At 44.2% G+C, this 23,624-nt stretch overlaps 1 protein-coding gene and 1 long non-coding RNA gene across 8 annotated transcripts in view; one reads left to right on the top strand and one right to left on the bottom strand.

Annotated features, from left to right (window-relative positions):
* LOC146798137 (uncharacterized) overlaps positions 1–23,624 on the bottom strand; it is a 271,358-nt gene that overhangs the window by 146,034 nt on the left and 101,700 nt on the right. The gene's annotated exons all lie outside the window — the stretch shown is intronic.
* Positions 1–23,624, top strand: part of LOC146798138 (uncharacterized) — a 155,049-nt gene that overhangs the window by 89,404 nt on the left and 42,021 nt on the right. For 2 of the 3 annotated variants that reach the window (XR_014969116.1, XR_014969115.1), the window contains exons 3-4: positions 6,137–6,206; positions 6,305–6,422. The exons of the other annotated variant lie outside the window; for it this stretch is intronic. This is a non-coding gene — a long non-coding RNA (uncharacterized LOC146798138). The remainder of the gene's footprint in view (positions 1–6,136; positions 6,207–6,304; positions 6,423–23,624) is intronic. 3 annotated transcript variants of the gene reach the window in all.

The following is a 23,624-nucleotide window of genomic DNA, read 5'->3' as shown; positions in this document are numbered from 1 at the left end:
GTGGCTCCACGGTCCTGGGGGACATGGTTGTTTTTAGAGCCTATGTGGCTCCAACGTTTCGCATATTGTTTCCAGGGCCATCAAGAACCCAAGCCTCCTTTGACCATGTCCAGCTGCCCAGCAAGTAGTGGGCAGCTGCCCCGTTTAGGTCCTCATTCTGATATTCCCAGCTGCCCAGCAAATAGTGGGCAGCTGCAACATTTAGGTCCTCATTCTGATATTCCCAGCTGCCCTGCAAATAGTGGGCAGCTGCAACGTTTAGGTCTGCGCTAAAGTGCGCACCTTGACTTTCGCTGCCTTTGCAGCGCGCGCTGACTGTTGGGACACAGGGCATTTGAGCCCCTCCATTGCGATGGCCAGGGGGGCGGTTGGGATTGTTAGGTTGATAGGGCGCCAGGCCCTAATGTGATATTGGTGCTAGGAAATGTAATGTGTGTAGTAGGATTTACGCACCTCTGTGGATGCCTCTAAATGTGATTCATGATTATGATGTTGGTTCGCATATGATGGTTTATGCTAGTGAGAATTATTCCCTAAGGTAGTTATACTTAGGAGGTTAGGGTCTAATATGTTCAGACTTGTGAGAGATTGCATAATGTGTTTATGCCCCTGTGATGTATACAGGATAGGTTTTATACCTGATTCTATTGTGATAATGCTGAGGTCCTTATTGCGCCAATAGTTACTGGCTGTGCTCTACCGTTATAATTTGTGTTACAGTTGGTATATGTTCTACAGTTACCATTGGTGATTTGTGCTAATTCTGACAGTGGTCCATGTGGCCCTGCCTTGTGTAAATAGTCCCCTGTAAAATTCTGCCCAGTGCCCGTTGGCACGGTGTAAATTATGTGATTATCATCTAATGTGTTTATTATAATACAAAGGCTATTTTTTTTATATATAACCTTGTGTGGAGTTTCTTTTGTGGTGGGCCTAGGGTGTTGTTGCAGTGTGCGCGCGCAAACGCTTTACACATTGCCTCCGGGATAAGCCTGACTGCTCGTGCCAAGCTACCAAGGGGGTGAGCAGGGGTTATCTTGGCGTGTAACTCCCCAGCCCTGACTTAGAGTGGGGGTCTCTGCCTGACTTTGGCACAAGCCTTAGCAAACCAGAGATCCCATTTCTAACAATGATCATTAGAGAGAAGTCATCAGCAGGTGACACTATAGATAACAATATATGTCAGGCAGGTTTTAAAAGTCATCCAACCACGTTACCCAAAAACAAGCGTACCTGGTAATTAATAACAAGTTGCATATATATATATGTTGTTTCAAACAACGTCCTCCACGAGCGGTCCAAAAAGGCATTTGTGGCACTCTTGATGGCGGCGCAGACTCATGGCAGGACCTCGCAATTTAACACAACAAAAGTTCTCCCACAAGGTAAGAGAAAGTCACACTCCCAGTATGGCTTGCACACTTCTTTATTTTATCACAGAGCTGCACCAATCCTGGCACATTTCGGTCTCATAAGACCTTGATCACAGGTGATGGCGATTATACACTGATGGCTACCAAAGTCCTACTTCCAAAGTGCAAAGTATTTGGCCAGTAGTGGCCTTATGGGTTGCAGGTACATGATGGAACCTGTAGTCTGCCAAACAGTTCCATATTGCCCAAGCGGGCAACCAAATACCCAATGCAGCTAATTAAAAATCATCTGTCGGTATAGCAGCCATAAACTGGTCCTTTAGCAGCCCTTAAACCAAAGGCTGCTCGTATCCCAGCAACGCTGATTCACGGCGGCACTACATCATTATGTCGTTTCAAACAACTTCCTCCACAAGCAGTCCAAAAAGGCATTTGTGGCGCTCTTGATGGCGGCGCTGACTCACGGCAGGACCACGCCGTTTAACGCAACAAAGTTCTCTCCACAAGGTAAGGCGGTCGCCATTAGGTAGTTATAGTTAGGGCAGTTCCATAGGAAAAGCGTTTTTTGTGTTGCTAATAACTTTGGCACCGTTTGACGAATCTTCACAAAACTGCTACTGTTTAACTAGTTTGTGCATTGAACGGTTCAGGGTGATCTGTCAAGTGGGACTAACAAAAAAAGGGGGGGGGGTCCTAAATGCAAAATCCCCATGATGCGGCAACAGATCAAAATATTGCTCCTGCCTGCAGGGAGCAGCATTAGTAGCTGCTCCCTGTGGGTGGGAGCAGTGCCAGCTCCCCTGCCCGTGGGACGCCAGCTGGGACCACAGGGGCATTGCGAACACGAAAGAACTTTTACAAAACTTAAATAAAACAACTACTGTTAATTTATCTTCAAAACAATTGACTAAGCATGAGCAATCTGTCCTAGAGTTAGGAGTTAAATTTGTGCCAACTGCTACCACTGATTTTGTTAATTTAAAGATTGAAGCACTTGAATTTTGCAGAAAAATCAGGCTTAAGGCATTCTTTCATGATAAAGACGATCAAAAGAACCCTGAACCATCTGGATTACGGCCTTGTGCAGCGTACTTTAAATAAGTTTAACCTTACTAAGATTGGAGATTTATATCCTGGCGGACACATATTCTCGATGACGGAGGAGGCGCGTTTCAGCGAGGCTACGTTCATGGACAAGTTTGTACTACGCCGGCTTTATTGCGCGGCGCGGTCGGAAATCGCGGGATTCCCTCTCGAGCCGGAGTCCTTTGAGCCCCTCACCCTCCTCATTGATAAAGACACAGGAGCCCACATGGTTTCCAGACTTTATAAGGCATGCGCAGCTCTGGTTCCTTGTGCGGATGTCCGACTGCGGGCGGCTTGGGAGTCGGACTTGGGTAGGCCTATCACAGACGAGCAGTGGACCGTTTGTTGCAAAGTCACTAACACGATATCACTCAATAGTCGCCACAAGCTCCTCCATTACAAATTCCTTCGCCGCTTCTACATGACCCCTGCTAGACTCCACGCCATTGATCCCTCTCGACCTCTCACATGCTGGAAATGCGCTGCACAACACGCTGATTTTGCACACCTGTCATGGACGTGCCCCAGACTGCAATCATACTGGACACAGGTACACGAGATCCTGGGCGCTATGCTGGGGCTCACGTTGGTTCCCACACCCGAGGTTGCGCTGTTGGGCTACACGGTCAATTTCCCTAAGACTGTCCGAAGGCTTGCTTCTCTAGGCCTCCTGCTTGCTAAGCGGGAGGTTGCTAAGCGCTGGGGGGATCGAATGGCCCCCACAGCGGGTGCATGGCTCACTTCCATGGCTTTCTGCAACACAAACAGCGAGATCTACTCTAGTCTCCTCCCCACGGTGGCGCGACCCAAAGATATCTGGGGCCCTTATAAGACATATATCGCTAGCCTGCCGAGCTCTTCCCCACCGCACTCCAGTTCCGGCATAGTGCCTACGGGAGTGGGGTAAACCGCGCGGCGCCAGGGTTATGATTATGGAGGGGTTATGAACCTGTCAGGACGTTAGGGTCCTCATTGCTGTTCGTTCTGGGATGCTGGTCTGAACGAGCGTGGGCTGGTCGGGGGGTGTGGAGGGAAAACCGTAGTGTCTATGGAGACTGAATGGTGGGCCCTTTGGCGGGAGGTTATCTTTTTTTTTTTTTTTTTTTAATTCAGACGGATGGGAGTGTTGGGGCGATTACGGGGGGCCGCTGAACCGATGCCATTATTAGATGCTGTTGCTGATTTGTGGGCCAGAAGTGTCGTGATGTATCTTGTCAATGGTTCTTTATTGAACATACAGCCAATGTCTTTGTACTGTTTTGTTTTTTCAATACTAAATAAAGCATTAAAAAAAAAAAACATCTGGATTACGGAATAAATCTAATTTTATTCCACCTATACAGAGTATACCTAAAGAAGTTGTGGCATTCGAACAGGCAGTATTGTCATCTATCACACAAATGGCCAAACAGAAGAGTTTCTTTAAAAGGAACATCACCAGACATCAAGAACTAGCATTAAGGGACTTACAGAATGATGACTCTATTGTGATAAAATCCGCTGATAAAGGGGGAGCCCTTGTATTATGGTCAAAAGATAAATATAGAGATGAAGCCAATAGCCAAATATTCAATCAAACATGGTATAGAAAACTTAGGGAAGACCCTACTATTGAAATAAACATCAAAATTAATTGGGGCTTGGAACAAGGAATCATGGGCCACAACGAATTTGAGTTCTTGAAGAAAAAACAACCGAGAGTTCCGGTCATTTATTTTCTCCCCAAAATTCATAAAGATCTACAACAATCTCCTGGGAGACCGATAGTATCGGGTTGTGACTCGGTACTTGAACCGATAGCCAAATATATAGATGTCTTCCTTAAGCCATTCCTAGAGCAAGTTCCATCACATCTCAGAGACACAACAGAGTTTATAACTAAGATAAAAGGCCACCCATTTAATCAACATCGACAGTGGATGGTGTCCTTCGATGTTATTTCTCTATATACTCAGATCTCTCAAGAGGAAGGCTTAGAGTCCATGGAGTATTTTTTGGAAATGAGACCGAAACCTCAAAGGGTCCCAACAGACTTCATTGTTGATTTAGCTAAAATAGCTTTAAAAAAGGAACTACTTCAAGTTTGAATACACGTTCTTCATGCAGGTCAAGGGCACTGCCATGGGATGTCCTTATGCCCCAGAAATGGCAGGGCTCTATATGGCCTTGTTTGAGGAACGCTTCATTTACAAAAATAATCCATATAGCGGCAATATTCAATCATGGTACCGCTACATTGATGATGTCTGGTGTCAGTGGGAGGGTACAGAAGATCAATTACAATCCTTCTTTGAATGGCTCAACAACAGACACACAGATATAAAGTTCAGTATGACTAAAAATCAGACTCGTCTAACTTTCCCAGATTTAGAGGTATTTGTACAAGACGAAAAGTTAGTCACAACCATACATCGAAAACCTACAGACAGAAATACCATTTTACATCATTCCAGTTTCCATCCTCGAAGTTTGAAGGATAATTTGCCATACAGTCAAATACTAAGGATCAGGCGGAACTGTTCTCGTAAGGAAGATTTTATTGTCCAAGCAGAAATTTTATGCTACCAACTTAGAGAGGATATCCCAAAATAATGTTGAAACATTCTACAAAGCAGGCTTGGTACACACCCAGAGAGGAATTGTTGAGTATAAAGAGTAAGAAGCCATTGGATCAACTTGTATGTGTATCAACCTTTGGTCCACATACACACAAATTTAAAAAGATCATCCTCAACAATTGGCATTTGTTAACTGGCCTTGCATGTCAGATGGAAAAACCGCTCTTTGCAATGAAAAAGAACAAGGGCATTGGACAGCAAATTATACGTGCTGACATGAGCAAGAACAAAGTTCAGCCCAAAGAACATTATGGAATCTTACTCCAGTTGTTGGACATCATAAATGTGGCACATGCTCCGCCTGCAATAACACCGTTGAGGGCTTTGAATTTGTGTTCAATTTCATCAAATGGACACAAAGAATTCACAAATTGCAAAACTAAGAACGTTGTTTATGCCATCAAATGCCCATGTCCGAAACTGTATGTTGGCAAAACTACGCAACAAGTCAACCTAAGGATGGTGCAACACAGATCGATCTAGGATCAAACAAAAAGTTGTAACAGCACCTATGGTCACACACTTTGTTGAAAAACAACACTCTGAGAAAGACTTTGTTTGGACAGTTTTATCCGCAATTAAAACATCACCAAGGGGTGGAGATGTTGAGACACTTCTGCGCAAAAAAGAGACATATCTGATTATGAAATATAACTGTGTGGTGGAGGGTCTCAACGAGATGACAGTTTTATTCAGCCCAGCCCTGTGTCCTTTACAAAGAAACACACTAATACAAGCACACTGAGATTGTAATATTGTGACAGAATTAATCACAAGCACAGCGAGTTCATTTTGGTAGTTTAAGTACGAAAACTACAATTCCCATAATTCAGCAGTTAGAATGGGTAACCCATTTCCTGTTTCGACAGGATATAGATTAACCAAACATTAGCAATCAGCTTCACGCCATTATACTGCGGGGCGATTCTTTGTGAGAACGGAGAACGAAAAACCAGTTCCTAGTAAGTCAAAAGTTTAATGTTAACCTAGCCATTCCGCAAATTGTTACGTATTTTCGGGATGAAACAATCGCCTCACCCGCGGTTCGTCTTTTTTCAGAAACACAATGCGTGCAGATAAATAATGCAGCCATGAATGATTGACCACTTTTGAACTGGCTGGTTCTCAAGTAAGTGTCATCTTTATTAATATTATTTAGTGAAGGCAAATGAGGATAAATTTCATAGATTTTCATTAACACTGTGGCTTTCGTTTTGGTTTATGCAGTATAACGACTCGCGCTAGGAACTTGCTTGAAAAACAAAAAACGAAAAAACAACTTTATTGACAACGGCGGATGCAACCCGAAAATAACTTCCTGGTTGCCGCACGCCGACTTTAAAACGTAAGTTCAATGATATGCACATTAATGGTCAATGAAATACATTGTAACAAAGACAGTTGAAGTGAAGGATAATGTTCAGGTTTTTTCAGGCCCTGATATGCGAAAGACTCATCAAAAATTCAACTCCTAATGGAGCGATATCCTCATTTTCAGGTATATTTCCTTGAACTAAAATAATAAAACCTGCAAATTGAGAAAAAGGAGACACCCGATATTATTTAATACTTTTTATTCAATTTTAAGTTGTAGGTTACACCGTGCCTTCATGCCCTGATGAAAATCCCGTGAATAACCTCAGGGATTAGAAACGTGTCGGCAATTTTCATTTTTTCTCTACATAGGGCAACTAAATAACTCCAGAGCTCTAGAGAGGGTGTATAATTAAAATCAACCCCATAGAGTATTAATTTTCCCATGTGGTCACAGTTCCCAAAATGCCCAAACTTTGGTTTGTAAGGAATTGTCAATAGGAGTGTATTGCTGGTGTAATTTTATGGAATTTCTGAATTTATTATAATTTTTTGAACAATATTATTGCACATTGATATTTGTTTAAATCACAATTTTGATTGATGTCTACTAGGTATTGAATTGTATTGTATCTCAGACATGAATGAAATATTTTCACTAAGTCTGTTTTGAGTATATTACAAAGAAATGTGAATAATACACTGAAAATATATGAACCTATTGGTCTTTGTTTCTTTCGCTTAAATAAATAGCGATTCAAAATTCATAACCAGGTGCCCCGCTTTTTTCATTCGATTTATACGTCCATGCCTGGCTATTACAGGACGAAAAACCCCCATTGTTTACATGAGCACTAGGGCACCCATCTTTAACCCTTTCCGTGCTTGTGACGGAGCGGTTCCGTCATGCGCGACGGTCGCGCTGTGCGCATGACGGAACCGCTCCGTCACGGCCCCGCCCGCGCACGGAACCTTCAGCGTGGCGTGGAAATCCGCGCCGCGCTGAAGGGGTTAATAGTCTAGTATAGATAACGGCTTGGGAAAGTGTGCGGTGCAGCCCCCCCCCCCCTCCCCAGGGCCTAGAGAGGGTCAGGTAAGGGGCCACGCAGCCCCTCTCTCCTTTATTTTTAGTAATGGCCCTGGGGGATGGGGTCCCCAAGGCCCAATATGCTCAGGAAAGGGGGCCACACAGCCTCCTGTCCTTTAATTAAAAACAAACAGCCCTGGGGGTTGCAGGGCCTAACAAGGCTCTGGAAGGGGGGCCACATGGCCCTCTCCCCTTTATTTAAAAAAAATAGGGTCCGGGTCCCCAGGGCATAACAGGGCTCAGGGAGGCGGGCCGAGAGGCCCCCCTCCCCTTTATTTAAAAAAAAAATGCCCTGGAGGATGGGGTCCCCAGGACCTAATAAGGCTTGGTGAGGGTGGCTCCCCTCCCCTTTAATTTACAAAAATACTTTGGGGGATGGGGTCAACAGGGCCTAAAAGGCTTGTGGAAGGGGGCCACATGGTCCCCTTCCCCTTAACACTTTAACAAAGATAAGGCCCTGTGGGATGTGTTCCCCAGGACCTATTGAGGCTTGGCGGGAAGGGGCCATGTGGCCCCCTTCCCCCTTTTTTTTTTTTTTTAAAGAGTCCCTACGGGATGGGGTCCCCAGGGCTGAATAAGGCTCAGGGAAGGGTGACATTTGTCCCCCCTACCCTTAAAAAAAAAAGGCCCTGGGGATGGGGTCCCCGGGGCCTAATAAGGCTTGGGGTGAGAGGCTTATGTCACCACCTCCCCTGCAAAAAATTTAAGGCGGGAGTTGACTTTACGTATGGTAATCAAATGTTACATTACATTTAAAAAAAACCCAAAAAACTAGAAATTCTCTGAAAAAAAAGAGATAAAGAAAAAGAGATAAAGAAACGTCATCAATTATGTAATTTGAGATGTCTTCAGTGATGTCATAGAACATGTCATGAGTAATTATAACTGGTGAATTTTTTTGTTCAAAATGTTAATGTTGTCACTGACATATTCACTTAACTATAACGTGTTGTTTTTTTTTTAAAACCAAAATATCTTTTTATCACACCTTACTACAATGTTACTTTAACCTGTTTTTTCAGTATATAAGCTCCAAGGTTTGCCCAGCTGGCAGGGACGCAGTCAGGAACCAGTAATGCCATACAGACTTCGCAACCCATGAATTGCAGCCTGATACGTTTCAAACAATCTTCCTCAGAGGCTGTTCTCATGTGTTCATTGGCTCAGGCTCCACACCTTTATTTCAAATTTGCTGCCTTCTGATAGGCTCCCGCTCCAATGAACAATTCAGCAATCTCCCACAGATTTGTGCTACTTGTAGTGTGGCGCTAATTTTCCTTGGATGGGTGCCAAGTTCACACAATCACTGATTCATACCCTGTATGGGTTCCATGCGCTTTAGTGTCTCCCATACCAGCAACAAAGGAAGCAGTGCCGGTATGAGAGACTTCAAAGCACATGGAAACCCATACAGGGTATGAATCAGTGATCGTGTGAACTTGGCACCCATTCAGGGAAAATTAGCGCCACACTACAAAATATATCTATCTATCTATCTATCTATATATATATATATTCACTGAAAAAACCATAGGTTTCACACATGTTATAGTTAGCGGAAATTTTACTGATAAAAAAACCAATGAAATTCCCCCGTTATAGTTAGTGCAGGCAACTATAACTCACGCGACCCCAATCCTCTGCTGATGACGTCAGATATTACATCACTGTATTTAGACACTTATTTGCCCATGTCTTCTTCCATACATTTTTAGCTATACATATATTACAAATATTTTTTTTTCATAAAGACACATATGTCATCAGCAGAAGATTACGGTCGTGTGAGTTATAGTTGCCTGCACTAACTATAACGGGGGAATTTCATTGGTTTTTTATCAGTAAAATTTCCGCTAACTATAACATGTGTGAAACCTATGGTTTTTTCAGTGAATTTGCAAGGTTTTTTAAATGCTAATTCCTAACTATAATGTGTGTGAAACCTATGGTTTTTTCAGTGAATTTGTACGTTTTTTTAAATGCTAAGTTACTTTACGCCATTCGTGGCATGCGCGCCCACTTAACGCAGTTCGTTCCGTGCGCGCACGGTGCGCTTCGCCCACTTTACGCAGTTAGTGCCGTGCACGCACGGTGGGCACGCGGTGCGCTACGCGCACCGCGTGCCCACATTACGCTAGATGGGCCATGTATGCACGATGCGCTTCGCGCACCGTGCGCACATGGAGGACATATGATGCACTTCGTTTTGAAAGGTAATATTTTAATTTTTCGTATATGTTATAAGCCATGCACAAATGGTGCCCATCGGGCACCATTTGCGCACAGGGTGGAGAGAGTGTGGATAATTTTTTTTTTTATTATTATTTTTTTTAATATTTTTGTTTAACTCATCTTTAAAAACCCATGCACAATTGGTGCCCTTCGGGCACCTATTGCACACGGGGTGGGGAGAGTGTGGATAATTTTTTTTTATATATAATTTTTTACCGTACGCGTATGGTAAGCGTAATCGGCGAAATTAGCGAAAAAATAAAAATTCCGTTTTTGACCTTGGGGGATCTTTGGGGACTCCCTCAACATTGCTATGTGTGTGGGAGCTGTCTAAACAGCCCCTTTACATGTTTTTGTGCTTTATATTTTAAACATCACTCTCAGTGCGAGAGAGAAAATGGCGGCCGCCGCTTCCTGGTTTCGGCCGATTCGAATGTTTACTAAGATCTAAGAGCCAATCAGAATCGCGCTCGCGCACGCCACTGTACGCGTACGGTAAGCGTACCGTAAGCGCACCGTAAGCTGGCTCAGATATATATATTGATTTAAAGGCTATTTTCTCAGAATCTACTGAACAGATTTACACCAAACCTACAAAAGGCACTTCCTTGACCTGAGGACTACCTCTCTGCCAAATTTCTAGTAATTCTGTTCAGCCGTTCGGGCTGTAGCCCTGTCTAAAGGTCCTATGGAAAAATGCATGGGAAAAACGCGTTTTGGGACCCCCCTTTTATCTCAGCCCCCGCTTGACGAATCCCCCCGAGACTTTCAGGGTAGGAGCGGAGCGTAGCGCCCCACCTATTTTGAAAAATTCGCGAGGATTCGTCGACCGGCGCCAAAGTTATTCAAAATAGAATGTTGCGGATTTCCTATGGAAACGTGGTCCTAACTATAACTACCTACTGGCGACCGCCAGTAGGTAATATATATACACACATATACATATATCATCTTATAATACGTCATTTCATTTGTTGCCACTCTATAGTTCATACAATACGCAATGACGAAGTACATGTCAACACATCAAGTATATAATTGGCAACAAATGAAATACTGGGGGATTGCCATGATACCTGCCAGCGAGAGAGATGGGGACATAACATTCAAATTAAGACATTTGGAGTCTAGACTGATTATAACATTTTGAACGAAACAACCTTATGGTCTGAACGGGGATGAGGAATTGTATGTACATCTGTAGACATTGCCAGCTGATAATATGAATAGGTCCATTGAAAAGGACACTGGACGTTTAAAGTGAAAATGTTCAGGAGAGTTGGGTAGAAAAATACATGTGACTATTGGCACTAGCCAGAACCAAGAATGGAATCAACCACACCTTGTCAGCTAACAATAAACTAGGCTAGTTCGTTTTTGGAGTGAGAATGAGTAGGGGTCTAATTAGGACTAACCTGGGACGAGGAAACAGCAGCTTTACGCTCTGGGCAGCAGCGAAGGGGGCACCAGCAGCACACCATCGTCGCCGTGAGGGTTTTCTTTTCTCTTCACCTGCCGTGAGGGGGAACGGCTTTTTACAACTACATCCCCCAGCATTCCCTGCCTTGGCGCCCCGCTCTGATGCCCAATAGCGCGCCTGGAGGCGCGATTTAAACGCTACAAGTCTCCCGCAGCGCGGGCCGCGCCCGGGCCAAGGGCGGGCCTGTCCTTGCCCGTCAGTGCCAGGAAGAGGCAGGGCAGGGCCACCCCCCTTGCACCCCAGGCTTTGGGCTCTTGTTCCATATCTGGAGTCGGCAAACAGGTACTGTGTGCCCTCTCATCTTGCAGCCTCTATTATTTGCACCTACCTGCAGCAACTGTACCCTACCGCTATCAGCAAAACCCACATGTACTATGGTCTAACGGATTAGGTGTGACTAAATTTTTCATACTGAATTTGATTCAATTGGTATTTTGGTTCCAGCCTTTTTCGAATCAGGGAGCTGTACCGCACGCTGCGCTTTAGGGACATTATTTTCTCCAAACGCCTTTATTGTTATTGCTGCTAAAAACTTTTATGCACTTTAACCTATAATATAGGGCTTTCTGATAGTCTTAATACTTGGCATTTTATGGTTAGTGATCTAGTACTGTATTGTATTTTGCACATTGCATATTGCACCTTGTCCTGTAAGCAGTGAAGCACTTTAGCAGGGATTTGATAATATAACAGCGTGTACATATACGGCTAACATGAGTAAACGCAAGCCGAGTATTGGTAGAAGTGTGGCTGGAACCTTAGATGCCTTTATATTGAAGGCAGAATGAGCCCTCATTAATGAGATAAAGCTTACGGGACGAAGGTTATCTCTTGAGCCCCAACCTCCGCAAGGTAGACTCTCTTTAACTCGTGAATCCCTGAATCTCCGGTGGTATCCAACTATGATGTATCCCCTTCCCGGCTTAGTCAGTCCCCATATGTTGCTCCGGATTCAGTGACAAACCTTGCCTCCTGTTCATTTTCTGACCAAGAATCCAGCCCTGTTAAATCTAAAGTTATGACCAGAGGGCAGAAAGCTAAATTGAGGCCAACCCGTACTAATGAATCCCCCTCCAAAAATAGGAAGAGCCGAGGATTATTGAAACCAAGTAAACGTGTTCAGAGAACAACTGGAAAGAAAACTACACCTGACATCTCTATAAATGTTTCCAAAGAGGGTCCCCCCACCCCTACGATCCAGACGACGTTAGGGCAGTTCGCTGATAGCACACAGGAGGGGAACTTCTTTGGCAGGCTTGAAACTATGATGTCTCCCTTATTGGATCCTATTCTGCAGAAAATAAGCTCAGTAGAAGCTAGATTATTAAAACTAGAGGGGACGGTTAGTTGCTGCAATCAGAGATGTGACAGATAAAAGTAGCTCCAACAACATTATGCCTAGTAGTGTTGATATTCCAGCTCGCATTCGTCAGTCCCCCACAGGAGCAGGGTCCTCCGTGCCTTCAAGGGTTGGGAGGCTAGAAAGAAGGGAGTTACAGCCAACGAGTCTCCCAGTTATCGACCTCCCACCGGAATCCACCCCCTATGTAGTGGTTTTGGGGAGTGTACCCTCCCTCCCCCAAGGGGCTAGCGAGAACTATTTGCAGCTGATAAACAAACAAACTCATTGGTTCACATATAACAGCACTCTGGGTGTCCATGTGGCTAAAAACATTCTTATGGCCTGCAGGCTGAGTTGGATTGGGAGCTCGCCAAAAATTGCCACGGGTGACTGTGTTATTGAGAAGAAAATCAAATTGCTGAAATGAAAATCTCTGGAGTGCGACGTAATGGCCCTGTAATACTATACTAAGATGACCTACTAGTATAGTGCACCAATCTGGAGAAATTGCTTCAAACTCTCAAAGTAAAACAGACTTGGTCTAGTATTAGGCTATAAGTTGAACCAAACTGAATTCTTCAGTATTGATTGCCAAACAGCACCGTCCAATTAATAAAAACTAGGGTAAAAACCTCTGGTGTCTGATGTCAACAGATATGCAACATGTTATATGCTGAATTATGATGACAAGTTAGCAACGGCGGCCCCTCCATTTAGGCGGAGGAGCGCCGCCCCCTGTCACCACCATCAAATTAAACGATAAGGAAACAGGGTTTAAACCCATTTTATTATCCTTTTATTTGAATACACAGGACCCGCCCACAGGTCTCTGACGAGTCTTGGGGGTGGATCCAGGGGGATGACACTGCTGGTGGGTGAGCGGTAGTGCACTCCTTCGCTGCTCATGAGGGTTTGGCCAGTCGTCTCAGGCCGACCAAACACTCATGCACAGTGAGAGAGCAGGCACAGGCTCCCAGTCTGCCTGGGAGCACAAGTTGCCAGCGCTCAGGCCAATCCTGACGCTGCTTTGAGGATTGGCCGCAGTGAACTCCGGGAGCCTGTGCCCAGAAGACAGAAGAGAAGAATGCGGCGTGCAGCGATGGCGGCAGCATTCAAGGTAAGTTTTTAAAAATTATTCTTTTATTTTTTGGGCCCCCCGAACCCATCATACCTGCCTCCCCACCTCCCTCCTCCGGCCCGCCAATTTGGCAGGGGACAGGCCACTACTGCAAGTTAGGGGAGATAATACAACAAAAGAAACAGGTGGGGAATCTAAGATTATCACTCATGGGGCATATAAATGATATCAAGAAGTTAATTTTACCCCAAATTCTATTAATCATGAAGTATGTTGTTATTTTAGTTAAAACAACTGTTTGACAGATTAAGATATTTTACTATATTACAAGCCACCTGTGAGTAAAATTGAAACCAAGACGGTCGTATAACAACTTGGGCCTGAAACAAAAATGAGAACTGTCTGTTAAGGGAAAAACAAGGACACCTAGTAGCACATTGCCCAACATGCATTGCACAAATCTAACTGCTAGGGAGTGCTACTAGATGCGTAGATATGTACCTGAACCAGGCATATAAGTTAGCAGATGCATCTATATTCCTCTTTGTGCTATGTATGTGAGGCTCTACATGTGGAAACAAATTAGTTTCCCACGAAGATGTAAGGCAGTGCTTCCCAAACCTTTTACATTCATAAACCAATTTTTAGAATGACAAACTTTGGCGACCCAACTAGCTTCAATATACATGTGACAGCGATTTTTTTAATGTAACTAAAGCATTATGTGGTAGTGCACTGACATTTTTCATCGAAATAGCCACTAACTTTGCAGACACACAATTTTACTAATACAACTATATTGCACACAAATTACAATTTGTGGAAATCAAGTTTCAGTGAATATTTATTATTTGTGCATCACCAAGTAAAGTGTTTTGATTTTATTCATCCTATTAAAATCTTTGTTTCCATCACACTTCAGATTTACATAAAAATGTGCTTCATTTTTGCTTTCCAAACTGCTGAAACGTGTACAGTTTATTTATAGTTATTTATTTTTGTTGTATTTTACGAAGAATTACATCCTACAGCCTTTTCTTTCACATATCCTGTACACCAGCAAAATTGTCACAGAATTGACTTTATTCTTCTTTCTCCAACTGCAAAGTGAGGAGTTTGATCACACCAAGCCCAATGTAAAAAAAAATAGCAGCAATTTGTCAGAAGACATGGCCTGACATTTGACCTCTGTCTTTGAAGCAGAGCAAATGTGAAATTAAATAGAGAATTTAAAGCAATCTAATTTGCTTGGATTTTCAAGACCCACCAAAAATCGCCTCGCCGCCCACAGTTTGGCAAACACTGATGTAGAGTGTTGGGAGGTGAGGCAATATCTTTGGTTATCTTCAGAGGAGCAAATTCTTCCTCAGGAGCAAAGTCTTCCTCTGTATCATGCTGATAGGATGTTCTGACTTCTGGCTCCTCGTTTACCAAATGATTGGAGTAGGGGAAGAAGACGTGCTGATGGCTGTCGCTGAATCTAGATTAACTGCACATTTGTGTTCTTAGATAGAGCTCAGGCATAGCCGCGAGTGCATTACAGGGCGATGCAGAGGCAGGTAGCTCCATTTTTACTTCTTAGAAAATGTGGTGACTTTTTTTTAACTTTACAAATGCCTCTAACTTCGTAGTCCCAAAAAGAGATCTCGTTTTCTGCATTCTTAGTCTGTCATTTGGGGAGGACGGAAACCGCCTTTGACAGCATCTAGATATTCAACCAATATGATATTTTGAACCTAATCCAGTTAGTCACTGGAAGCTCAAGGATGGACATGATCTCTCTTTGAGAGCTGCCATAGTATGTACTGCAGCATTTTGAGCTGTTTGCAAACGGGCTATTACAGATGCTGGCTGACTAAAATAGAGACAATTGTAATGGTCAAACTTAGAATTAATCACAGACTATACTACTTAGGCCTTTGATTTGTGAATAGTATTGGGATGATAGTGTTTTTGTTTTCCTAACAGGTGAAAACAGGTTCCACTGACTTTGCCATGGGAATTATCAAAGACCAATGCAAAATCTAAATTGTTAACTAAAGAGTCTAGGCTGAGCAAGAGATCAGGTATGTGCAGTGGCTTTGGGACACCATAACATTTATTTTTGAAGAAGGTGTCCCATTGTTGATCAATTGGAGGTGTATTAGACGCATATATTCTTGGATATTTAATAATAGGTCTTGTAGAAGCTGGAAAGCATTCGTTTTGCTCTTGGTTGACTTAATGTACGCTTTGGTATCATCTGCATAGTTCTGCCCTCTAACATTGGAGTCAATAAACAAGCAAAACAGCAATATAAACGTGAACGAATAGAAGAGATATGGGGAGTCCTGTGAGGCGCTACCCTTGCGCTGGGGAAATTTGGGCAGACAGGAATGAGCCTAAGTGCAGTTTTTGCAATCTAAGTCGTATTAAGGACCTAAACTAGCAAATCATCGGTGTAACAGGTCGGTGCCAACTCTGCAATCCAATTGAGTACCAGTTGATGGTTCTTAGAATCAGGAGCGGATGCTAGGTCGATCATCTCCAAGAAGTATGCCGTTCCTTCATCCGCCCAAATCGGAGTATCATCCCAAAATCCTAACCGGGTTTCTGTTCTATGCCATCTCTCCCATCTTTCACATCACAGAGCATCACAGATCAAATTCACCCACCACTCCTTTGAGCAGACTCATTTGTCTAGGGTCTGTTACTCCTCTGATTTATCCTCAATCTGCCAAACTATCTACAAAGATCTACTCTGCCAGCCTCCTCACCTGACCACAGTCGTCACATCCAAGTCATATGTAAGAAGTCCGTATTCGGTGTTTGTAACTGTTCTGCTTGGGTTTTCGGATCAGATAGAACCCGCTCATCAGAGCCTCACTAACCCAGCCAGAACGTTACCCCCTCCCTAGGGCCTATTTACAATAGTGCAACCACATATATCTACCACCTAAGGACAGGGAATTCCTACTATACATACCAAGACCTCTTATAATCGGCGGCCTCGCGATCCCATACGGATCCAGACCTCTCTGCCCATACGACAGTATCACAAGTGGCGGCCTCGCGATCCCATACGAATCCAGACCTCTCTGCCCATACGACAGTATCACAAGTGGCGGCCTCGCGATCCCATACGAATCCAGACCTCTCTGCCCATACGACAGTATCACAAGTGGCGGCCTCGCGATCCCATACGAATCCAGACCTCTCTACCCAGACGGCAGTCTCAGCACAATCGGCGGCCTCGCGATCCCATACGAATCCAGACCTCTCTGCCCATACGACAGTATCACAAGTGGCGGCCTCGCGATCCCATACGAATCCAGACCTCTCTACCCAGACGGCAGTATCAGCACAATCGGCGGCCTCGCGATCCCATACGAATCCAGACCTCTCTGCCCATACGACAGTATCACAAGTGGCGGCCTCGCGATCCCATACGAATCCAGACCTCTCTACCCAGACGGCAGTCTCAGCACAAGTGGCGGCCTCGCGATCCCATACGAATCCAGACCTCTCTGCCCATACGACAGTATCACAAGTGGCGGCCTCGCGATCCCATACGAATCCAGACCTCTCTACCCAGACGGCAGTCTCAGCACAAGTGGCGGCCTCGCGATCCCATACGAATCCAGACCTCTCTACCCAGACGGCAGTATCAGCACAATCGGCGGCCTCGCGATCCCATACGAATCCAGACCTCTCTACCCAGACGGCAGTCTTATACAACAGTTCATCCTATGATCACCATAACATACAAAAAGGGAATCAGTCTCACTATTCATCAGATCACACAATGACTGCCAGTTCAAGCATAGCCTGTTCTCCGGTTCGAGGGGCTCCTCTTTCCCTTATTCAGTTACCACTTACCTGATCAGGGTTAACATCTGTTCATGTAGCCGCAGCTGACTAGAAGAATAGGCTACCCTCTCATACAAGAACACGCAGCACATGTTGGTTCACTACAAACTGGGTACTTTATTACTCATTACATACGCAATCACATAACATTACAATATAACACATAACCTGCAAAGAAAAGTGAAAGATTAAGTTGTACACTCTAATAAGAAAGGGTCGACATCACCTTAGTAGTGTGTAGCCTGCACTCAGTGGTCATCTAGGTTCCCTTCTCGTCTGTGCCTCGGCTCGCCTGGAAGTCACACCTCCGCAGTCACGGATACATGTCTGCACCACTATGCGCTGTTCTCTTCACCCTTCTCCGAGTCACTGGGACCTCTTCCTTATCGGCTACTCTCTCCTCTCTGGCTATTCTGCTAGGAGAGTATCTGTCTCTCGGTTCTTCTCCGCCTTCAAGATGGCGTCTGTCTTCCCTGGAATAAGTAGTAGCTTTACTGCTAACGGCTAGATGCCGCCTACGGACTGAACATGTAACTGCCTCAGACTTTCACTAATATAGAGGTGCATTTCCTCATGGAAAATTCCGGCCCGTAACCTGCCGCCCACCAAATTCTTGTACCTCCCCGTACCAAGGACACGTTCCCAGCCGGCCGGCCTGATGTAGTGTCTTCGGCATGAAGAAAAATACAATCCTTCGATAAGGGCCGGCCTGAACCGGTTCTCTCCAAGCGAATAACACCTCATAACTAAAACATTACATTTGACCTAGAAGCATCCCAAGCTGCCGGAGCAGAAAGAAAGATGGAGTCTCTCCCGTTTGAGGCCTACCAGGCCTGAATTCAGCACGGCTCCATGAAATACCCTCACTACAGGACAGGTTATCCCTAATACTAACGAATCTATCCCCTAGGCTATGTGTGCAAGCCCTGATCTATGGGGAAGAGCACAGGATCATGTCGAAGTGCCTAGTAAATAGGCTCCATTCACTACTCTAACCCTTAGACTTGAATGGTAAGAGCCTGAAGTCACATTCAATCATTTTCCCTCACAAGAAGGCCGGGAAAATCGAGCAGAACATTTCACCCTTGACTTCAGTCTATTATACATTCATTAAACAGAACTAATATCTGTGGAAGAATAATATGAAACAAGACTAACTGATCTATGTCTAGTACCAGGTGTGCAGAATTGAAATAGTGAAGGAATACACTGAATAAAGCAACAGATAGAAATCAAAATGCCGATAGTAATCAGAATACCTCCTAATATCTGACGTAACATATGCAAATCAGGTAACCAATTAAAGAGCCAGTCAAACCAGCCCTGGTCAATGTGTTTTCTAACTTCTTCTGTCAAGTCATGTAGTTTATCAATGTGAGCTTGAATGGATTTTGTATGATCCGACAAGTTAAAACAACAAAGACCCTCAAAATCAGAACAATCGTGTCCATGTTTAAGCAAAAGATAATCAATGGCCGCTCGATTTTGCAAGATAGCTCTACGTTCACCCTGGGCGTCTAATAGCATGTCAGACAGGACTGTAGAAGTATGATTAATGGATTTTACCATCCAGCAGGCCATTTTCCCAATAGATTTGGCATTATAAACTGCCAAAGCAGGAACACCAACAATTGAAATAGCCAGGCTAAGGTATTCAGACTTGGAATATAAATGCAAAGATGAGTCACAATCCTCCTGTAACCTCACTGTATCTCGAATCACACGAGAGTTGGCATTCGGATGTGATGAAAACATCAACAAGCTCAGTCTAGTAATGGCACAAGGGCCTCCAGAAATATTTGCGGGGATATATGGCCAGGAAGTATTACCACATGAGAAAAGCCATCCGGCAGGTAGTAACATCGTGCGATAATGACTGGGGGTAACTACCAAACTCTTGCAAGTCATGTTATTCTGAACAGAAGTACATGTTTTCGGTGTCCTTTGAAGGCACAAAGTTCGTTCATGAGCGGTGAATGAAGTGGCACCTTTCAATCTTAAACGCATACATTCAGAAATCGCACTAGGATCACAAGTAAGGAAAAAACACAAATCACCCTGTGTGATATTATAGGTAACTATTTGGGACTGGATGGGGGGTATCGGGTCTGACAGTACAGTACACAAGGGGCAATACTCATGGGTAGCAAAATCGCCCAGAAGAACATTGGGGCGAGCATTCGATATATTAAAAATATGAGTCAAAGTCTCCAATGAAGCAGGGACAGCAACTAAACAAGTCGCTAGAATGTCAGTCACCGATCTCATCGGTGTCAAGCAGAAATGAGGGGCTTTAGTTACTCGTTTGGCTAACGTAATCCAAAAGTTCGACGACGAATCCCACGCAGCGAAGGAACGCGACACTCGGGTTCTCAACTCAGCCCGGGTTGATGGGATCCCTCCTCTCTCGTCGTACCAGCCCAAAAGGAGTCCAACGCCGACACATCCTGCAGCAACAGTCCAAAGAATGATCTGAAAGAGAATCAAATACAGGCATTATTCATTCTCGTAAGTAACATTTGTCAGCCGGGACTGCTTCCCAGCTATCTTTCCCTGGTCTCATAACTAAAATGGTGTTGTCTTGACCGGTTGCAATGACTTCTGCTTGTTCAGGGGGATTCTTAGGCGACTGCACCCAAACTCTGGCCCCAGGATTATCTGTGGAGCCAAAACCTTTCTGGCCTCGTACAGTTAGCAACGTTGGGGCAGTGCCTTTTGTGATCTCACCACTGAAAACGGGCATTATTAGCAATTGAGCCACTCGGTCAGTTTGATGTATCAGTAAGTCAACCTCACTGCTATTCAGCAGGAGCACCTTAATCTCTCCCTGATAATCACTGTCAATGATCCCTCCAAGCACCTGAACGCCTTTTACAGCCAGCCCCGATCTAGGGGCGATTAATCCGAAATTCCCAGTTGGTATATGAACACCAACACCAGTTTCAATGATGACTCGATCCTTACTTTTTATAACGGTGTCATCCATGGCATGCAAGTCTAAACCTGCCGACCCTGGGGTCGCTCTACATGGAGCCAAAGCTCCGGGAGTAATTTCCCAGTACATCACAGTCTCTCTGATTTCATTGGGCTTAGCATCAACATTCGGAGGAAACAAACGCATAAGTGGGGATTCAGCATTTAGAAAAGGACGGTTATTCAAAATCAATAGCGCGTGAGGCAAAAAGTCTCGCCAATTTTTATACTTGTCATCTGTTAATTTACGTAACTGATCTTTCAGCAGGCCATTCAACCTCTCCACAAGACCCGAGGCCTGTGGATAATATGGTATATGAAACACCCATTCAATATTGTTTTCCACACAGAATTCCTGTACCAATCTTCCACGAAAATGGGATGCATTATCAGATTGAATTTGGAATGGCACACCATAATACATCATAATCAATTCCACTGTTTTAATAGTATTCAATTGGGTAGCTTGCTTACAGGGAAGGGCCACCAACAGGCCACTGTATGTATCAACAATAGTGCAAACATATTGACAATTCCTACTCATAGGAAGTGGACCAATGTAATCAATCTGCCAAATTTGAGCGGGTAATTTCCCGCGATGTAAATGACCTTTAACAGTTTGGGGCACTTTGCGCTGCCTGATATGCTGACAAATGGGACAATGTAGAATAACATTTTTGATTAAATCTAGGGGAATATAAATTCCTCGATCAGCAGCCCACCTGCTAGTGGCTTTCTCTCCAAAGTGTCCTGCTTTCTGGTGGGCCCATTTCGCCAATCCCGCAATATCAGAATCTTGCCTGTCCACCACTGCCTCAGCAATTTTAGATTTCTCATCTGCAATATTATGAAAGAATTTGTCAAGAGAGTCTATCGGGGTATGAGCATCCACATGGAAGATTGTAACAGTACTCTGTGGGAGCATTTCCCAAATCTCCTGCCATAATTCTTTTCCCCACAGTTCTTTTGAATGGATTTTCCAACTATGGGAATGCCAAGTCGGTAACCAAACTGCCAGTCCATTGGCAGTAGACCAAGAATCGGTGAAAATATGACATGTGCCAGGTAATTCTTGTTTCAGAACTTGATAAACAGCATAGAGTTCAGCAAATTGACTGCTCTTACCCTCACCAGTTGTGCTCAGCAATTTTTGTGTGATCGGATTATAGGACACCGCCTTCCAATGCCGTTTCGTCCCTATGAACCTTGCTGAACCATCCGTAAACCAGACATGGTTTCTGTCCTCCGCCGACAAATCATCAAAAGGTCTACCCCACTTAACAGGAGACTCCTGTACTAAAGGTACGGAACATTCACTCTCAGTCTCAGTCGATGGCGCCCGTGCCACCTGCTCATGCAAAGATGCAACTCCTTTTTGTCCCACACGTGCCCTGTCTTGTATATACCATTTCCATTTAATCACACTCGCCTCTTGAGCGTGTCCAATTCGGTGAGTTTTCGGCGAACTCATAACCCACTGCATGATAGGAATTTCAGGTCGCAAAACTATACCATGTCCCAAAGTCAATTGCTCGGTATCCACCAGAGCCCAATAACATGCAAGTAACTGTTTCTCAAAAGGTGTACAACGCTCACCAGCATCAGGTAACTTTTTGGTCCAGAAACCTAACGGTACTCTACTCTTGCCTTGTTTCTGCCACAAACTCCAATTCGCATAAAGGCCTTGTACAGACACATTCAAATCCACATCACCATCACATACAGGCCATAAATCCAGAGCATGCTGAATTGCTTCTTTTGCCAGACTGAACGCATCTTGCTGTGGTTTATCCCATTCAAATGCATTCTTTTTACGAGTGACATGGTACAAAGGGGCCAATATTTGACTCAAATGAGGAATATGCTGGCGCCAAAAACCAAACAAACCAATGAAGCTTTGGGCTTCTTTCCTATTCCTCGGAACTGCAAAATCAAGAATTTTCTGTTTAACCTGAGGGATCACTTCTCGGTGCCCCTCATGCCAATTAATACCCAAAAATTTCACAGCCTGGGACGGACCTTGTAATTTGTCCGGGTTGATTTCCCAACCTTTCTCACGCAGGCACTCAATGACTCTGTCCAATTGGGTCTGAACTTCTTCTTGTGTTTCGCCTTGGATCAAAATATCATCAATATAGTGACATATCTGAATTTGCGGATGAACCGGTACCTCAGCCAAATGCTCTGCCACCAGCCGGTGACATATCGTAGGACTATGCACATAGCCCTGGGGAAGACTCCTAAACGTCATCTGACGCCCGTTCCAAGTAAAACTGAATTGTTCCTGACACTCAGGGGCAATCGGAATCGAAAAGAAAGCATTAGCAATATCAATGGACGCATACCATGTACCTGGATGTTTTTGGATTCTTTCAATTAGGGTAATAACATCCGGTACTGCAACAGTCAAAGAGGGTGTGTGTCTATTCAATTCTCGATAATCAACAGTCATGCGCCAAGAATTATCACTCTTACGTACAGGCCAAACAGGATTATTCCAAGCAGAAGTAACTGGGGTTATAACTCCTGCATCCACCAACTCCTGAATAGTGGTACTAATCTCTTCATGACCACCTGGAATACGATACTGCTTCTGACGAACCACTTTTGTCGCCTGGGGAACTTTTATGGGGGGCATTCTTAAACGACCAACCCGTACAGGCCTGGACGATATATAATGTTTAGTTCCAAATTGGTAACATCCATCATCTAAGTGCAAAGTCATTCCTTTCAAAATATCAATTCCAATTATGAATTCTAAGAGTGGTACCACTAATACAGAGTATTCTTTTCTAGGAATTCTACCTATTCTCATTTCAAGTAAAGTTTGAACTGCGGGAGTTTCCTTTCCACCTAATCCGGTAATTGTAAAAGGCTGACCTTTAAACTTCTTTGATTTTCCATGAATAAGAGTGGCCTCCGCTCCTGTATCTACCAATGCTCGGGCCCTTTGGATATTACGATGTCTCCAATAAATATCAATATCTACATAGGGTCTATTATCTCTGTGAGCCCATCTGTGTACTGGAGCTTGACCTATTTCCTAGTCATTTTTACTGCGTTCTGTGTACCAGGATATATCAGGATAAAGACTCTCACGTTTCCCAGGTATCGATACCTCCTGTTCATATCCATCTCCATTACGAGATGGATTCCTGTCCTCTGCATTGTACTGCAGGTTTCGATCGGCCA

Source organism: Triturus cristatus, chromosome 9, assembly GCF_964204655.1.
Source record: "Triturus cristatus chromosome 9, aTriCri1.1, whole genome shotgun sequence".
In the NCBI taxonomy this organism is placed as follows: domain Eukaryota; kingdom Metazoa; phylum Chordata; class Amphibia; order Caudata; family Salamandridae; genus Triturus; species Triturus cristatus.
This window is presented reverse-complemented; position numbering and strand designations above follow the sequence as displayed.